Below are 20478 nucleotides of genomic sequence, written 5' to 3' on the forward strand. Positions count from 1 at the left end.
TATGGACGATAAGCTATGGATAGTGTGAATGGGTTTCAAACTTGTACACACTTTACCAAAGTTGCAATTCAAAAGCAAGAAGTACATTCAGCTTTCCATGTTACCGGCTCCTAGACCAGACCCTTAGTTACATTCAGAAGTGAAATTCATTCAGCCAACGTCACAGAAAGAAGAAGCAAACACCTGCTGATGGAAAGTGTTCATTCTTATGATTGGTCTTGGCGCTTCTAAATCAATCATCCATGAGGAAAAAGGCAAATTGATTAAGCCCAGAATGCACTAATAATAATCAGGATTTGCTTTGGGAACCTGTAATTTGATTCAGAGTTGATTAAACATTGAACCCGCGAGGACAGAATGAATTTGAGAGATTAAAGAAATGGAGAAGCTTATCCTGGTGCGTCTTCCTCCTTCAAGAAGCATCTGATAATGTCAGGCATTGTGCCAAAGCATCTTATGTATGACAAATGTTTAAGATTAAATATTTGAAGAGGCTTTTATTTATTTATTTATTTATTTTTTGAGCAAAGCCTCAAAGTAAGTCAGATTTTCCTTCAGTGATCTGTGGATAATCATCTGCAGAGTCCCCTAAAATGTCAACACGTTTGTGGAGAGTGTTTCCTGTTCCCCAGGCTCCAATCAATAACGGGTCCTACTGCAGAAGAATCTCAGTACAACTTCTACACCGTGCTTATTCAATTACTGCAGTCTCAACGTATGTCAGATTCTGACCCTGGAAAAACATCCTGCGTCTACAGACGTCTGGGCAATTCCATCTTGACCTATAATTACATTTGCTTATGATAAATAAATATTCAAATCATGCCAATCCTGGGGCCTGGAGATGAGCTGAGCATCTGAGAAAGCATTCATGTCAGCGAAAAAAGAAATAAATATATAACAAAAATCAATGTTTATTAAGTGATATGAATAACTGAATATTAACAGCGGAATGCAGGGGTGCACAGCATCAAATGTTATATTCAGTCAATTTGAATCACTCCAATGATGAGATGATGACTGGATGCAGGTAATATTGGTCTCTCCAGAGGTTTAATCACAGCGTAACAGAATATAAAATACAAACCAATGTGGGTATGCACGTGTGAGATAAGACAGCGTCAAAAAGCCGGAGTGAGACGGGACGCTGTTTATTTTCGGCGTCTGCTCAGCCCTGACTGGACTGGACACAATTATATTTTGGGATATCATCACAATTTCATAATTTCATAATCTCTCTCCTCTCCTCGTCCTCTGCACCATGCCGAGGATAATAAGCTGTACCTCTAACACCCCAACACGACCTTTGAATACATCCAGTTCAGCCTTTTAACCTACACTTCTCCATGACCAACACCATTGCTCATTGATGCTGTTACTTGTGGCCTGATAAGATTGATTGTTCTCACTTTTCACACTGCTTAACCTCAGATAAACTGCAGACATCCATAGCTTCAAATACAATATATAATGGAGCATTGGAAGATTGGTTTTCTGGTGAATAAATATTCCAGGTGAATGTGTAAAAGTAAGGTAAGATGACTGGGTATAAAAGGCACCACTGCAAGCAAATATGGGTCATGGCTCACATTTTTTTTTGTCAAACCAACACAAAAACATTAATAAAAAAGTGCAAATTTACCAAGAAGTGATCTCTTCCACTCTACATCATACTAAGAAAGATTCAGAGATTCTGGAGAGATCGTAGTCAATGTAGGTCAAAATTGGAAACCACTCTTTAGTATGCATGACTTTGAGCCCTCAGATGGCACTGCATAAGAAACTGTCATGCTACAGTTGTGGTTGGAGTTGGTTTGGTTGGATTAAAAATAAAACAACTAAACACAATCCACCACAACCCTATACTGAATCACTGTCGAGTTCTCTAAGGTTGTTGGAAAATCAGTGTGAACAGATGTCATTTCACCTTGATTTTGGGGAAAAACATGAACACAGAGTTCTCAAAATGGTACTTTATAGAGCAGCAATTCATCCAACAGGGGGTTTGTTCTGAACTAATATTGTTCAGATTGTGAAGACAAAATAAATGAGACAAAATAGCAACAAAAATGCAAGAAATGCTGTGAAGCTTCACACTCTAGAGCATTCATCCGTAACTACTCTGGGGTCAGATTTGCCAGCTTAAACAGAACAAAGAGTAGGTCTCCAGGTAAGTCAGGGTTAAACAAGCTGTTACATAGAGGGTTGAATGCCGAGGTCTGAGGCCTGAGGGAAGCGACAGCCGCTTGCTGGATGCTTGGTACATCCACATAGCCAGTCAAAATATTTTTTTTCTCCTCTGGCAAGAATGATTCTTGCGGATCAACTCTGCAGTTTAAGAGCACTCAGGGACAATAGACAATCCCTTCCTTGGGATGACCTGAAATCCTGTAAAAGTGCTGAGTGCTGGCCTGCGGGACGGCTAAAGCCCTGCGTTTTACTTTATGACATAACTTCCCATTCAGCTCTCTTCTGGAGCTAGCAACAAGACAAAAGCAAGCTCCCATAGCATTGGCAGAAAATTCTGAACCGATGCTGAGTTTCTCCACAGCACAGCTCTTTTTTCCTGCTTCTTCTGCGACCAGAAAGATGTGGGCGAGATTAGCATGAACTGCTTTCAGTGTTTTTTTTTTCCTGAAATGCAACTTTATCATGGAGCACTAAAAGCAAAAATGCTAATGAATAAGAATATGCTGTTTCACAGAACAATACATCTGTGCAGCTCTTTTCCTGGTGCCTGAATAATGGAAAGCAGGATTGTTTGTGAGCCTGTGCACTGTTTTTAAAACGGATTTTACTCCATATTTGCATTATTCCTTCTAGTAATTCCTCTTGTGTTATACTGTATTCAGCGGCACCCACCGGCGGTCCTGTCCTATTTGGCACCCTGGTCAAATCTTTACTTGCAGCCTCCAGAGCAGCCCTGACCTATTTGATGGTCAGCAGGCAAGGCAAGGCAGGTTATTTATGACCAGTAAGTACATATGTATATCATTTCCATTATTTTGTATGTTCGTTTTCAGAACAAGTAGTTTTTAAAGAGATATCACAACTCCAAAGATCAGTCTCAGACGTTTCTACTTCCCACATTCCAAAAGATCCTATACTCAGTCAATAAACTCACTTCACTTCTCATATCTCCAGCTTTTATGTTCTTTTTCTTTTTTGTCCATTTATTTGTCTCAATAATGGCAGTTTCAGCAGCTACGCATCTTTCAGACCCATAATTACATGCAGGAAAAATGGACAGAACCACATGTGGATTTTCTCTGACCTGATGCAAGAGTGGGGCTTGACTGCTTACACATTTTTTTATTTTCTTATTCCAGGGGGCATTTATTACGGGGTATGGAGCCAAGAATCTACAGAACTCCACTAGAAACAGGAAAGTGGAAAGCTAGCCTGCTGGCAGATTGAGGTTTACAGCAACTTGGTGCATTCAGAGTGATTAAAACTAAGAGCCAATTTGTGTTTAGAGTTTATTGATCTGTGATAACAAGATTAATATGAAATCAAGTGTCTGCAGATAAGTGAGTGGTTCCCTGTGCCAGTGTGGTTCTCTGAGATGAAGTAACCACTTCACAAAAATACTTTCATCAGTACAGAGATGCTGTTCGTGTTTAATATCCATTATGAATGATCTGCCTTCATGATTATTGACTGGAAACCTCAGAATTTAACCTGTGACAATCTGGCAACCAAATGTCAAAAAGGTTGGCTGAGTGTATTGATGCATGTGGAAGCATGTGCTAGTCTTGCTCTCTCCAGCTTGGCAGCACTATGTGTTTGGGAGAGTTGTATCTAATGTGTGGAATTGGCAAGGACTGAAAAACAGTGAGAACATCTGGCAAGGTTTCAAGAAGGAAAAGGATGCCTGATGGTTAGAGTGCATCTTTCAGGGCTGCATACTGAAGTTCAACATTGCTCTGCCTAATCTTTATCTACTGTATTTCTGGTGTGTGGCATACAATTATTCTGCCAAATCCGGAAGTGTTTGCATGTTTCATTTTATTAAATGTGTTTATAGGTAACAGAATTTTCTCAGTTAAACTCATAAGAAGGTGGTAAATTGTGCTGTCCTGGGGGAAATGCCATGGCAACAATTATTTGCCTGCATGCTGTTCTAGGTCGAGAACTATGATCTGGATGAAGTAATTAGAGAATTGAATGAGTAAAGGTATAAAGTCATGGGAAACACTATAGCTTCTGCTACTGACTAAGCCATAACTTTCATAACTTGGGCTTGACATATTATAACACTATGATTACACTTCTGCATGTTTACTCTTATTCATAGCTACATAATCATTCCTCTGCTGAACCATAACACTGTCTCTTTGTTTTGTTATTTGGTGGAGGCTTATGCCAAGGGCTGCCACAACTACTTCCATAAGACATGACAGGAAACAGCAGAGAAATGTGTTTTGTTTGTCCTAGCCTCTGAAGCACTAGTGCATTTCCTTCTCAGGCTTTTGGAAAGCACTTTGGTGCTTAATTGGTGCATCCTTATCAGATGTGAAGTGGTTTCATGTGTTCTAGATTCACTTCTTGTAATTAGCTTGGTGTTGCGTATTGCGGTATGATAGAGAACTCATGGCGGTGATCAAGAATATCTCAGGTATAGCCCTTTGCCTTCACTTCACTTAGTAATGGCATGTGCCACTATTTTTTGTCCTTGTCTCCATTTTGTTTTTGTGTGTAAAAGTGCGAAACATGCTTATTATCTCTTAAATTATTCCTTTGTATTTAACCTCTCTGTAACAGTGAATGCACATACACACACACAGTAGTGCGCTAGGAGCGATCCAAGTGCCCAGGGAGCAGTTGGAGTTTAGGTGTCTTGTTCAAGGGCACTTCAGCTGTGGATGTTGAGGGAGTAAACAGCACTGTTTCTTCACGCCCCTGCCCCAGTTCCCTGATGGTTTAAATATGTGACTGTATAACACATTTGAAACTACAGCCCTCACAAAACAATATGGGTCCTAGTAAGAGCAAGACACAAGAGAATTTCTAGACAACTACTCTATCTCTGCCTCATTGAAAAACATGAAACATTTGGAATGTCGTTATACGTTGACTGCCATAGTCTAAACATCACATTATAAATTCGTTCTGAAATCAGATATGGTGCAAAATGAGACATGGTGCTGCTGATTTTTATCACTTAGACGTTTACAGTTCTTTGTGATCACCGTGCCATGTTATTTACATGCAATTACACAATTACATGCTTAATTACACAGCACTAAATAATGGATTACATTTGCATTTGATTTATTATTGGCATTGACAGGCTTGTGTTTGCATATTTACAACTTGCCTCAGTGTCAGAAAAAGAACTAATGACTAAAGACAACATGAAGGTTTTATGAAATTCTACTTCCTCCACGAACAAATACAACTTTGGAATCTGCCTTTTAATGGATTTTGTAAAAAATACCAGAATATTGTATGAAAATTAATAATTGCAATCAGTGTCAGTGTTGCTGTTAAGTGTAGTGTGAAGTCATCTATTACTTCACCTTTCCTTGTTCCAGGGTTAAAAGCTAAAGTTGTGTTTATTATTTTTTCATCTGATACATGAAAAAATATACTATGATACTACGTATCATACGTATACGTATCATACGTATCAACAAATATAAAATGATACTACATGCGCAGCAGGTAGTGTCGCAGTCACAAAGCTCCAGGGGCCTGGAGGTTGTGGGTTCGATTCCCGCTCCGGGTGATTGTCTGTGAGGAGTTGGTGTGTTCTCCCTGTGTCCGCATGGGTTTCCTCCGGGTGCTCTGGTTTCCTCCCACAGTCCAAAAACACATGTTGGTAGGTTGATTGGCGACTCAAAGGTGTCCATAGGTGTGAATGTGTGTGTGTGTCTGTGTTGCCCTGTGAAGGACTGGCGCCCCCTCCAGGGTGTATTCCTGCCTTGCGCCCAATGATTCCAAATATGCTCTGGACCCACCGCGACCCTGAACTGGATAAGCGGTTACAGATAATGAATGAATGAATGAATTAACATAAATGCTGAGATATTTGGAAATTGATCAGCCCTCACACTTACACACAACACTAAAGCTTTCAGAAACAGCCGTCATGTCCGGTTCTACACTGAGCTTCATCGCTTCTTCTGTTTACTGTAATGGAAACATTTGGCCACAGCTAAAGTTATCAGCCTCTTACTGAATCCTTTCACCATGTTTGTTCATTTCCTGACTGATGATGAGATGAGAAATTTACAATGAGCATTCGACTGTGCTCTCATTTCTCCGGAGATACTTATAGGTCAACACACATCTCACAAGAGCCATGGCAATGTTGCCCAACTGTAATTGGATTCTAAGCAATGCTGAGAGCCATTCTGATTAAATACTGAGGTAGAGAGAGGTAGAGGTAGTGAGTGTTCACGCAAGAGAGAGAGATTCCTTACCTTATAATGAGATGGTATAGAGGACTCTCTGGGGCATTCTGTTCCTCATCCATAGTTTGTGGAAGAGTAAAATGTCAGAAGCAGTTGCTGGTGTCAGAAACGCTGCTGATTGTAGGTCAGTACAAATTAAAGCAATAACTCTTGAGAAGCTGTGGCGGTGAAATTATGGCCTCAAGTGGCTTAATGCTGTAATAAAATGACAGCAAATACCATGTGATTCAATACAGAAATGTTCAGTGTAGTTCATTAACAGCCTATAGCTGATATAATACACTCAGTGACTTTTCATTTTTATACCTTTACTGTCACTGTGTGAGACCCAGTATGGTACATATTCATTCATTCATTCATTGTCTGTAACCCTTATCCAGTTCAGGGTCACGGTGAGTCCAGAGCCTACCTGGAATCATTGGGCGCAAGGCGGGAATACACCCTGGAGGGGGCGCCAGACCTTCACAGGGCAACACAGACTCACACATTCACACCTACGGACACTTTTGAGTCGCCAATCCACCTATCAACGTGTGTTTTTGGACCGTGGGAGGAAGCTGGAGCACTCAGAGGAAACCCACGCAGACACAGGGAGAACACACCACACTCCTCACAGTCACCCGGAGGAAACCCACGCAGACACAGGGAGAACACACCAACTCCTCACAGACAGTCACCCGGAGGAAACCCACGCAGACACAGGGAGAACACACCACACTCCTCACAGACAGTCACCCAAAGGAACCCACGCAGACACAGGGAGAACACACCACACTCCTCACAGACAGTCACCCGGAGGAAACACACGCAGACACAGGGAAAACACACCACACTCCTCACAGACAGTCACCCGGAGGAAACACACGCAGACACAGGGAGAACACACCACACTCCTCACAGTCACCCAGAGGAAACCCACACAGACACAGGGAGAACACACCACACTCCTCAGTCACCCGGAGGAAACCTACACAGACACATAGAGAACACACCACACTCCTCACAGACAGTCACCCGGAGGAAACCCACACAGACACAGAGAGAACACTCCACACTCCTCACAGACAGTCACCCGGAGGAAACCCACACAGACATATACAGATATTAGTAACTTGAATTCCAAAACATAACAGTACCACAATTTAATTTAAATGTAGGTTTTTTATTTGAATTGATTTTATAAATCTCACTTCAAATCTGAATGTTTATATTTTATTTCTGTTTCATTTTAAACAGTTTTATTATGAAAATGTACAGATCTTCAAGGTACACATCTGTATATTTAAAAGGGACATTTACACTGTCTTTACCTTCAGTGAACAACAATGTAACCCTAAGCTGAACTGATTAAACTGAATGGATTTATCTGCCAGTATCTAGTAAAGTTTGTGCAACTTAGCTACAAGCACTGAGGAAGAGCAAAAATGGATTTGTATGGTCAGGTGTATTTTAGGTTTCTTACAACAGCATTGCCTAGTCAGTCCTCATTATTACCAAGACAAATCCACCTAAATCCTGTACTGAGCAAAGCAGGGCAACTCTGTGCTGTCAGCCATTCATTACTCTACTTAGAGCTGTGTCATTTGGTAATTACCACAGATAGCTTAAAGGAAGAATAAGTCCATCTCATTGGCTTCTGGGTCAAAAATAAACTGGCTCTAGAGACAAATCTGACAGTCGATACTATTTCACCAACACAGTCGTCCTCATTAACTATGCACTTATCGGCAGGCTCCTGCCAGAACTAACCTTTTAGCCAGAAACAAAGTGACAGAGCACTGAGCGCTCAGCAATATTCCCCCCAGGCGAGACTGTAGAGCAACCCAAACATTTGTTTGAGGTTAACATGGAGACGCCACCCGAAATAAGGAATAAATGAATAAATGAATAGCCGAAGCCAGACTGCATATGCAAGGAGAATTGTATACAACCCTTGGAGAGTTTTGGAGAGTTACCAGGGAAGATGACACAAGTTGCATATTATTTGTCGTCAACAGAAGGTCCACTACATGTCCAAACATTTGTAGACACTCGTTACTATTAGTGAATTTAGCTATCGTTTATGCTGCACCCATTGCTGACTCAGGCAGACATCTGCATATGCACACATTCACAACCACAGACTTCAAAGATCAACAGAATGCAATGCTCAGGAGCAGAAACACATAGGCCTAAGCTCACCATCGCCAATGCCAAGTGTCCTCTAGAGAGATTTATAGCCATGGAACAGTGAAGGTGTGCGTACTTTGGTGCACTAATTTATACCTTTGGCATGAGTATTGAGAGTTCAAAACTAATCCAGAACTTATTATCACACACCAGTACTCACTAATGGTCTTGAGGCTGAATGCAACCAAACCCTTACAACGGAGTGTGTGCTGTTACTGCATCCAAAAGAGAGTAAGCCCTTGCTTATCATCTTGATTTCCAAAGAGGAAAAGGATGAGCAGATATCCACGTATTTTGGCCATATACTGTGGCTCAGTGCTGGGGTGTGGAAAGCTGTGGGCTTGTATTGTGGAGCACTGCGCAGTGTGAAAACTGTCCTTCTTTTAATTGGTTAAACTAGACGATTCAGACAGTTCATTGGCTGGACAGTGTACATCATCAAAATCACATCTGCATAAATAATGCTGAGGACTTCACTGATTCAGCACTGGGGCAGCAGTTAGAGGAATCCTGTGGGCGAGTTAGGAGGAGTTCTGACCAAACTGTTAGCGACGTCCCTTCAGCCTTCTCTCTCGCTCTGTGCCAGCTTTTTGCACGTTTCAAAAGTCTTGGATTCCATGAGCTATCATCCCTGTAGAATAGAGCAGATTCTACAGAATGTCACCAAGCTGAAAACCCCTGTCTTTTAATGGACTGTGGAAATTGTCGTTACGAATTTGCCGTCATCCATCCGCCTGGCAGTCGCTGGAGAGAGTCCGCAGTGCACGCTATTCAAAAACAGTTGTTCCAGCAGCTAACGGGACATGACGGGAGAAGGTTAGGCTGCGGCCTGCTGTGAGAACACACACGCACACACTGAAAAGTTGACTTTATTCACTGAAGTGACACATGCACTACCTAATGTTCTTATCTACACCCGACACTATGTAGCTAAGCGCGCATGAAGGAAGGAGTTTTAGACTTAGCATTAGCCTTATTCCAGCTATTAGGGTGTTTAAATGCTAAAAAATGGTAAGAGTTCTCTACAGATGTCAGTGAGAGGACTGTGAACCACCTGGAATAAAAAGGCTTGAGAAATGACATCAAGTCCTGCTTCATCACACCTCCACTGTGACTCCCTTAGCTACGAGACATGCGATGATAACAGTGAATGTTCAGAGAATGTAAAATATAAGCTTTTAAAAGGAAACCAATTGAACAAACCTGGGTTTTCTTTGCCAATTCTCATAAACAGCACTTATCACTGTGTCATTTCTTTGAGAAATCATGAAATGTGAAGTCACCCACCAACTCAGCCTTTACAACAACTTACCAACCCAGCCACAACCACCAACCAACCAGTGCGACCACACCCACCAACTCACATAGGCACGCCAACCAACCAGTGCGACCACACCCACCAACTCACATAGGCACGCCAACCAACCAGTGCGACCACACCCACCAACTCACATAGGCATGCCAACCAACCAGTGCGACCACACCCACCAACTCACATAGGCACGCCAACCAACCAGTGCGACCACACCCACCAACTCACATAAGCATGCCAACCAACAAGCCTTCATAATGTCAACGTCTCCTTTTATTTTTCTGCCCAATCATTAATCAATTACTCCTCATGTAATCAGCCAAAAATGAGAGGTTTCTCATTTAACAGCCAGAACATGACCCTCTTTTTTCAGATGGGAAAATCCTAGGTTGAAACACAATACAGACACTTAATTAAAGCTTTTGTTGTCTGTCAAAGAGCACAGGAAAGTACATTAAACTGATCAAATCAAAAAGGTCTCCTTTAAGAAAAAAAATGTCTTTCAATGTTTTCAAAACATTCCCCAACTCTCTCAGGAAAAGAGAACTGATCTCCAGCCTCAGTGAACCCATCATTAACTGAACACATTACACAGTCTGAGAACCAAATCAAGCTCTATTCATAACAACATATGGTAGGCATCAGAAGTTTGGGGAACTTTGCCAACTCATAGCGGGCGCCATTAAAAATCCATTTTACATACTATACCAGAAAACAGAACATGGGACACAAACATTGCTGGTTCAATTCTCTGCACTAGCAGGAGACATTGTGTTTAGAGACTGAAAGAATTGTGATTTACCTCCCTCAGTGTCCACAACTAAAATTCCTTTGAGCAAGACACCTTACACCCAGTTGCTCCTCTGGAGCGATGGCCGGCAGCCCACTGGTAAAGTGTATGCGTATTCTACCTCTCATAGACTACAGTTTGGTTGCTGGCCATCTCTCAGCTCTCATCCATGGCAGAAGCTTTCAAACCTAGGCTAGCCTTGCTACCCTCAGGGTTTTTTTTTCACAAGGTTCACACTGATGATATCACTTCGCTTATGACGCTGTGATATTTACATTGCCATGGCAATGCCGCTGTCAATCTTTCTCCATTTGACCCCTGGTCACAGCTCAGTGAAAGCAGCAGGCAGGGATATTTGGAACTTTTAAATAACTAAACTGCTTTACTCCATAAATATGAATTGAATATAACACTTATTTCATGTCACATCTTTAAGATCAACATGCACACCCTGCATTAATGTGTATTTAGTAGTGGATTTATTGTTATTTTATACACAGTATGGTCACTAGCTGCCACATTACAGCGATTAGAATCAGATATTTTAGAGTGGGGCTGTGCTGGTATGACGTAGGTTTGCTCTGAATACATTTTTTGGAACTGCACATTCACATGAAAATCATCTGGCCCAAAAGGGGTTAAAATAAAGTGAAATTTTCTGAACTTTGAGTGGTGATAAATCACATCATAATAAGGGAATAAAATCTGCCCTGTGCCTCTTTGGCCTGTTCAGCCATTTTACTGACGTACATTTTTAATACGTTTAACCAACAAAGCAGGCGAGCTCATTCATATTTTAAAGATGGAAAGGTCAGCCCATAACAGGCAGCGTGTTCAGAACCTTGGAGATAGTACAGCACTGCAGAGAGTCATTAACATTACTGCCTATTCATTTCAATTGGATTTGCTCAGTGACGCGTGTAGCCTCAGAAGTCTTGGACATGGCCATCGTTGCTTCCAATGGACTTTCTTCTGGCAACAAAACAAGAGCCAGTGACATAAATTTACATAACTACCATGTTAGAAATGCACGCAAATTATGTATAACAAAGCTGTGGCTCATTTCGCAAAAGCACAATAAAGGAGTAATAGGGGATTTTACTGGAGTGCTGGTCTGTTATTGTAGTTCACCTACCTACCCACCAGAGAAGAAGGTCCCACATCCTAAATCCTGACCAATGCCCTAGTGCTTTAGTTTAGGTGAACTGTGTTCCAGGAGTGAAAAGGCACTTGTGCTGATGCAGTTTTAATACAAAAATGAGAAAAGGTAAAGTGTGTATCCCACTGAGCACATGCTACAATGAATACAATGCTCTTATAATGTAAGACACTCTTGGAAAACTGAGGTCCTACTTGGTTGATGGCACAATCTTCTAATGAGTATTAATGGCAACAGCCAAACTTGGGCAGGAAAAAGAATGCATATTCTAAGGTAAAGAAATACACACAAGAACATTCATTCTTTCATTCATTCATTCATTTATTCATTCATTCATTCAGCTGTAACCACTTCATCCTGTTCAGAGTTGCAGTGAATATTCTGAATCATTGGGTGCTAGGTGGGAACAAACCCTGGACAAACGCCAATCCATCACTTGTTATCAGACACTCACACAGTCGCTAACACACAACAATGGACAATGTCACACAGCCGATCCACCTAGAATTGCGGGAGGAAACTGCAGACATAAATAGAACACTCCAGAACTCCTCTCAGACAGAGACACAAGCTGAAGACTGAACCCATGACCCCGAGACCCTGAAGCTGGGCCAGCAACACTGCTTGCAACGGCCCTGTGTTCAGGGTATCAGACATCACTAGTTAACCTTGACTTTATCCCCAGGTCTAACTGAGGGCTTTCGAACAACTATCCCATCTCAACCCCCTCATTAGAGCAATGAATGCATCTTTAAGACACTGCAATAATTGCTATTTTGACTTCAGCATCTCATGTTCCTTAATGTGCTCCTCTTTCTCCTTGTCATTCCAGCAGCACAGCAGCCCGACCTGTCTCCCGTTGTTCAAAATGAGAATAAGTACAGCTGGGGATTATCTTTCATCTTTTTTCTGCCTACAGGCAGAGTGGTCTGGGCCAAGGCGTGGGCACTGGGGGCCGACCAGGGCCCTGGCCACGTCACAAGGCCACAAAACTGCTCAGAGAACAGACCAGAGGCCCTGAGCGCTCTGATTTAGACACTCGCCTGCGTGTTTTGTGTCTTGGCCTTTGATTTGGGGGCACAGTTTGAGAGCAGATTCGCAGCACAGATTAACTTAGTGCAAAAAGCATTCTGCCAAGACTCAAGACTATCAGAGGAATATAGTAATAGGATATAATGATATGGAGAATTGGAAGACACTTGGCAAACAGCATGAAGAGAGCAGCTATGGCCCAACTATAAACAATAAGGGCTTATGATGAGGGCTTATTCATGATGATGAGTGTATTAGCTGAGAAAATGAATCTTCCAGCAGAGTTCAGATTGATTATGCGGATGGTGTGCCAAGCTTAGGGACAAGGAGGTGTGAAGAATGACACCTTTTTTTTAATATATATCGATTAAAGTGTAAATCAAAGGCCCGCCCTTGGTGACAGTTATGAAACACCTCCACCTCTCACAAGAGCGCAGTGACTATACTGCATTTCCTTCAGTCATGCCCAGATTCTTAAGCACACACTGGAAATGACTTGACACATAATCAAACAGCAGCTCTGAATCCTCTCAGTGATCCCTGACGTGTGAAGGAATGTCATCTCTGTGACATCCATAATCAGCAACAAGAGCCTGGCAGAGCACTCCTTAAAGTCCATTATTCTTAAAATGCAAACACAGAAAAGTGTAAACACACCAGTCATGAGCTGGATGTGCATTTTAGCTAATTGCCTGGGCATATATTTGCTTTTGCCTCAGGAGTATAGCATGCACTTTACTAGTGTGGAAAATTGAAAAGCTATACAAGAAGTGCATTCGGTTGTAGTTACAAGGGACTGTTGCTTAGCCAGTTGACCCAGGTTTCAGGTGAAAAAAATAACACATTCTAGCTGAGAAAGCTAGACAGCTAGGCTTAAATATCAACGCTTGGTCAAAAATCAACAGATGAAAAACATGATAATGCCATTTTTTCTAGCACTTTGGCCCATTTTCACCAAATGAACTGGTTATGCTCTGGATTTTTATTACCTTGGTTCTCTCCAGTGACCCGGCCTGTTTCCACCCTGTTTTTGGCAACCTAGGATATGTCATCAGTGAGGATTGGAACCATCAGGGTTGATCTGTTCCAATGTTACTGTGGCTGAATTCAGTGCCAGAGCCAGAGACAAAACTGATATACTCAGTCATGGCTTATCCACTGTTCACTGTGGGTTGAGATCATAGTGATATATGATACATGCTGTATGTTCTAAATGGTGCCAAGTTCTAAGCCGCCCTGCTGAGCTTGTGAATGGTCTGTGAACAGCGGATTAAAAAGGCCAACATGCCTCGTCATGCTGAACACTGCCCCAGAAAACAGCAATTTCCTGTATTTATTTCCTGGTTTCCTTTTCAAATCAGAACTTGATTAAAGGGTTATTTGCCCAGTAATTTTGATATTTCATGAAAACATAAACTATACACAGCCCCATCTGGTATGCTGTTTTTATTTATTTATTTATTTATTTATTTATTTATTTATTTTTACCCAGCACCTCATTTAGGACAATATAACACAGTGCGTCCAGCTCTACTTTGCAATAACACTTTCTGTTGCTTCTATAGCTGAACATGCCCATGGACACCGTAACTTCATACTGAAGGAGATAGTATGGTTTGGTTCCAGCAGGGAGCAGGGACGGCTGTCCAACGCTTTGGTGTTGCGCTTGCAGTAATGTAGGTGCTATTCCAGACCGTGGTGAAGAGGGAGCTGAGCCATAAAGCAAAGCTCTCAATTTAGCAGTTGATCTATGTCCCCACCCTCACATATGGCCATGAGCACTGGGCAATGACTGTAAGTATAAGGTTGCTGATAAAAGTGACCAAAGTGTGTTTTCTCCTGCTGTTTGCTGGGCATACATGCCATGATCAGATATGGAGCTCTACACAATGCTCCTTTTCACTGGGAGAAGTCAGGTGTGGTGGAGGCCTTCTCCCACTGGAGGTATATAAATCACTGTCAATTGCGTAGAACCAGGGCTTGCTGAATGAATCTCCTGGCTGGCCTGGCAATGCCTGGGCATCTCACGGGAAGAGTTGGAGGTAGTTACGGTGGACTGAGACACCAGGACTTTGCTTGTCCTGTTGCCACCACGACCCTGAAATGTAAGGGTGTCCTTTGGTGTCTTTCCTGAAGCCTAACCAATAAGTTTGCTTGACTGTAACTAATTTGTAACAAGTTTGCGGAGGCTTGTTTGTTGGCCTTGAACAAGTGCTAAAAGAATATTTTCCAAGAAAAAAATAACCTATTGATTTTTATACCATTGACCTTCCATTTTATTGCTTAACAAACTCAATTATATTTGAGCAGAAGTAGAAGAACTCTATTACATTTGTTTTGGTGCAAACCTCACTTTACTCTAAATTTCCTTTTCCTTTTTTTTTTTGGAAATACAATAGTGGTCCAGTGCACAGTTTGCCCAATCATCTACAGCTTTCATTAATGTAACACTAATGTCAGACATACTGTGAGACCTCAGTAACAGGTGATTCAGTGTGTGTATTGGGAGGTGGGTTGAGTAGCTGAAAGATGTTTATTTCATCCAGTCAGACTTCATATTTTTGCACAACAAGCCAAAGACATGAAATCATCTGTGGCATCCACAGGCAAGTCATTAAATACATAATTAGCCGCTAGCAACAGGGCTAACCTGCCAGGATGTTTGTTTGTCAGGAGACTCGGCTGCGCCGCTTACCTAAAATGTTAGGACACATGCTACAAGAGTGAGAATAGATTATTTTGCCCCCAAGAGTGTCTTTACCCAGTCTCATTTTATGCTGTCTGGAAATGGATGAGACCCACTGGGTACATTATGAAACGACCATCCTTCACATTCATGATTCAAACAATTCCCTTTGCAATGGGTGAAACCGAAGTAGGCCCCTCAGACTAGGTCTTTAAAATATTTCAGCTATTAAACAAGCAGAAACAGAGTTTAGCTAAAGTGCGTAAAGCTGTGAAACGAATCAATAACTGAGTCTTCAAAACGGCTATGCATTTGCAACAGCCACAAGCAATTAGTTAATTAGAGGCTTGTTTATGAATTAAAAAATAAGAATGTCTTCTTTCATCTTGTTGTTCAGTTAAAAAATATATAAAAATATCCAGTCAGCCAAGATGGAAATTGTACGATTCGTAAAATTATGCGTCCATAAATGCAATTAATATTGGGTTAAACATCAAAAGTATAAAAGGTTTCACATGATGTAAAAATGTGTTTTCAAGTTAAAAATGGACAACAAACGGCCAAAAAAAAACTCTAATTAGCTTACTGCTAATATTCAATTAGAATACCATTGGGGAGCTAGCAGAGATTAGCATCATCACAGAAGTGTTCATTTCCTTATTTTGGATAGAACTGTGACATTATTAAGCCTCAAAAAAGATATGTGGGAAGAAAGAGCTAGAATTAAAAGGTAGAGATGGAGAGAGAGAGAGAGAGAGAGAAAAGTCAAAGAGAAGAGAGAGAAAGAGAGACAGAGAGAGTGAGAGAGACAGAGAGAGAGAGAAGACAGTGAGATATAGAGAATAGAAGAGAATATGTATGGCTGAGAGAGCAAGAAAGAGAGAAAAGTCAAAGAGAGAGAGAGAGAGAGAGAGAAAATAGAGAAAGAACAGGAGACAGGGAGGGACAGAAGGAGAGAGAAAAGAGGAGGCAGAGAGAGAGAGAGAGAGAGAGAGAAGACAGTGAGATATAGAGAATAGAAGAGAATATGTATGGCTCAGAGAGCAAGAAAGGATGAAAAGTCAAAGAGAAGAGAGAGAAAGAGAGAGAGAGAGAGAGAGAGAGAGAGAGAAAGACAGAGGAGTGAGGGAGATTCTACGATGTGCTAGTTCCCACTATAATGTCTTCAAATCAGGAAGTGTGGAAGTTTTAAGGTTTTATATTTCCTTTTGAAATCCAAGGTACTGTTAAAAAGAGCGAGATGCCATGGTGCTTTGTGCTTTAGTGCAGTCAGCGTTTTCTTCAGGTTCTGCCCTTTTTGAGATGATATTGAGAATACTAAAGGTTCCCAGGTGTCATAAAACTGCTCACGTTCTGGTTTATTTGGAGCTGTAGAAGATCAGCTTCTGAGAGCATGTGCAACATGACAATGGAAGCTCGTGCTAAGCTTTTCCGAAATGGAAACACCTTTAACCTGACTGGAATTACAACCCATAGATAAGAAATGTTCCAGATTATTTTCGCGTTCAGTAGCTGATGCAATTACACAGGCCCACTTTTCACGATCGTATCTTTCAGACTTCAGTTTGGTTCAAATTCAAATGAAAAGTGAGCATCTAGTTCCAGCACATGACGCACCAGGAAGTGAAGATATTCTGCACTGTTTCACAATGTCAGAAGCTAAAATATCGTATCAAAATGGAGTCGTGGTAGATTAACTCTTTGATTTTCTCCAGAGCTTGAAGGTATGATAGCTTCATGGTAAGGAATTATTCATATGGAGGGTCAGAAGCGTGTTATGGATTTGAAGACCCTTTCTCATCATGGTCCACTTGATCATGATAGTTTCTCATATGCAAAGATTCATTCACACAAGGTATGTACATTGTTTTGGCTTCCATACTGTAACTGACTGTGTTAGGAAAAATATGGAGGTTATTATGGATGTTAAAAAGCTTTCTCATGAATGGTCCACGACTAAAAGCCATCTCACCCTACTTAGATAATTAGATGATACAGCAGTTTCATGCCAGAGTCTATTTGTTTCTCCCTACACGACAGAACTTTCCTTCTGAGCTGCCAGTCTGAACCACTGACCCATTTAGAAATTAGGCCAGAATCGCTGCCTCTTCTGGACAAATCGAAATTCCATGGAAAATAATTGTGTTCCTTTTGAAAGAGTGGTCTCTGCATTTATCCCTGACGAGCTTTTGTCAATACGACACTTCCCCCTTTGGACTCAGTAACAGGCCTTTAATAATATCAGCATGCAGCAACAAAGGAGGCTTCATTCAACAGCAAACTGCAAAGCTGGATACAACTCTGCATGGGACTAGGGTCAGAATCTGCGTACCAGTGGCAGTTCAAGACAGTTTCGCTGCTCCGGCTGCATCTGTGGGTAAAGGAAGTTAATGGGGGGTAAGGGGTGGGCCTGTCCTTGAAAAGAAAAGAAAGAAAATAAAACCCTTAAAGCTCAAAGCCTTTACGCAATGGTGAACTGTAGGGTGACCAAATTTAAAATGTCAAGCAGATGTACTTAGATTGCACCAAGGGGATACAAGAGCCCACTGACCTGCACTTTCAAGTGCAATTTCATGTTCTGGTCATTTAATGATTCATAAATGATTTATGACATTCTCTGCATTGTAACCCAGTTAACATGTAGGATCCACTTAAAATCTTGTAGCTGTGCTAAAAAATGTAATTTCTGCCCTCTCTGTGCGTAATATAAACACAGAAGGAGTTAGTTTCACTAGTATTCACACTTAGAACAGAACATCATTTCTTTGAAGTGGCAACTTTTCAGCAGAGTGGGAAAAAAACACCTTCAAAGGCCCATTTGGATGTTACTGTTTTTATGATTTCACAAAACACAGTAAATTTAAGTCTACAGCAGTTCGCCCCAGTGCATATATATCATTCATTCATTCATTCATTCATTATCTGAAACCCTTATCCAGTTCAGGGTCGAGGTGGGTCCAGAGCCTACCTGGAATCATTGGGCATAAGGCAGGAATACACCCTGGAGGGGGCGCCAGGCCTTTACAGGGCAACACAGACACACACACACACACACACACACACACACACACACATTCACTCACACACTCACACCTACGGACACTTTTGAGTCGCCAATCCACCTACCAACGTGTGGGAGGAAACCGAAGCACCCGGAGGAAACCCACGCAGACACAGGGAGAACACACCACACAGACAGTCACCCGGAGGAAACCCACACAGACACAGGGAGAACACATCAACTCCTCACAGACAGACAATCACCCGGAGGAAACCCACGTGGACACAGGGAGAACACACCACACTCCTCACAGACAGTCACCTGGAGGAAACCCACGTGGACACAGGGAGAACACACCACACAGACAGTCACCCAGAGGAAACCCACGCAGACACAGGGAGAACACACCAACTCCTCACAGACAATCACCTGGAGGAAACCCACGTGGACACAGGGAGAACACACCACACTCCTCACAGACAGTCACCTGGAGGAAACCCACGTGGACACAGGGAGAACACACCACACAGACAGTCACCCAGAGGAAACCCACGCAGACACAGGGAGAACACACCAACTCCTCACAGACAATCACCTGGAGGAAACCCACGTGGACACAGGGAGAACACACCACACTCCTCACAGACAGTCACCCGGAGGAAACCCACGCGGACACAGGGAGAACACACCACACAGACAGTCACCCAGAGGAAACCCACGCAGACACAGGGAGAACACACCAACTCCTCACAGACAGTCACCCGGAGGAAACCTATGTGGACACAGGGAGAACACACCACACTCCTGACAGACAGTCACCCAGAGGAAACCCAAACGGACACAGGGAGAACACACCAACTGCTCACAGACAGTCACCCAGAGGAAACCCATGCAGACACAGGGAAAACACACCACACTCCTCATAGACAGTCACCCGGAGCGGGAATCGAACCCACAACCTCCAGGCCCCTGGAGCTGTGTGACTGCGACACTACCTGCTGCCTGCTTTAAGGTGTGTTCCAGTCTACACCGATTTTTTAAATGAGGGATAACCCAAGGTACACTCTAAGAAAAACTGTCAGTGTTGTGGTAGCCTCTAGGGTACATCTTCAGCACCTTGAATTAGGGAACATAATTGTACCAGCTATTTTAATTATGGAATTTCGTTGCATTATTTTATACTCCGTTTCAACTGTTGTAAATTTGTAGCATGGAGTGTGTAGTAAAAAAAGGGGAACACAACTGGATATTTAAGACCACTTTTGTTCATTTGACAGTACATTTATATTATTTTTACATTTATAATGTACAATAATATACATGTGCAGAAGTACAGTTTTGTCATGTAGAAATTATTTTAAAAAAAATCTGAATAAATGGACATCAGTGCCAAATAATAAAATTTACAAGAAATTATAGGACATGGATCCAATAAAATATGTCATTTTAGAATATTACTGATCTGTGATATATTTTAAAACAGTACATTCCCTTCCCAAATAAAAAAGAAAAAAGAAAAATGTAATACTACTGTGCACAGCAATACTGTACATAGTGAAATTCCCATGAAAGTAGGAAGCAATGGGCAAAAAACTGAGGCAGTATCATATTAATAATGTCATAAATGCTGATTTCTAAAACCTCACCACCTGCAGAGAGGAAAATCCTCAAAAGGATTACGCCTGCACATCAAAACACCAGCTCTTCATATTTCCACGTGTATACATTCAGCACAAGCAAACAGACTTGTTCAAATAGTGGGAGTTGTTTTTGTTTGGACACATGACTCTCTTTAAATCGCCGATCGATAATCTAATTGGTTTCATGAACATGTGTCATTCTGGGAAGTGCCAGGTTGAGCTCTTATTAATTGGGACCTCAAGAGAGCGGCTAGCTTAAAAGCCCATGAG

Source organism: Hoplias malabaricus, chromosome 18 (assembly GCF_029633855.1).
Source record: "Hoplias malabaricus isolate fHopMal1 chromosome 18, fHopMal1.hap1, whole genome shotgun sequence".
NCBI lineage: Eukaryota > Metazoa > Chordata > Actinopteri > Characiformes > Erythrinidae > Hoplias > Hoplias malabaricus.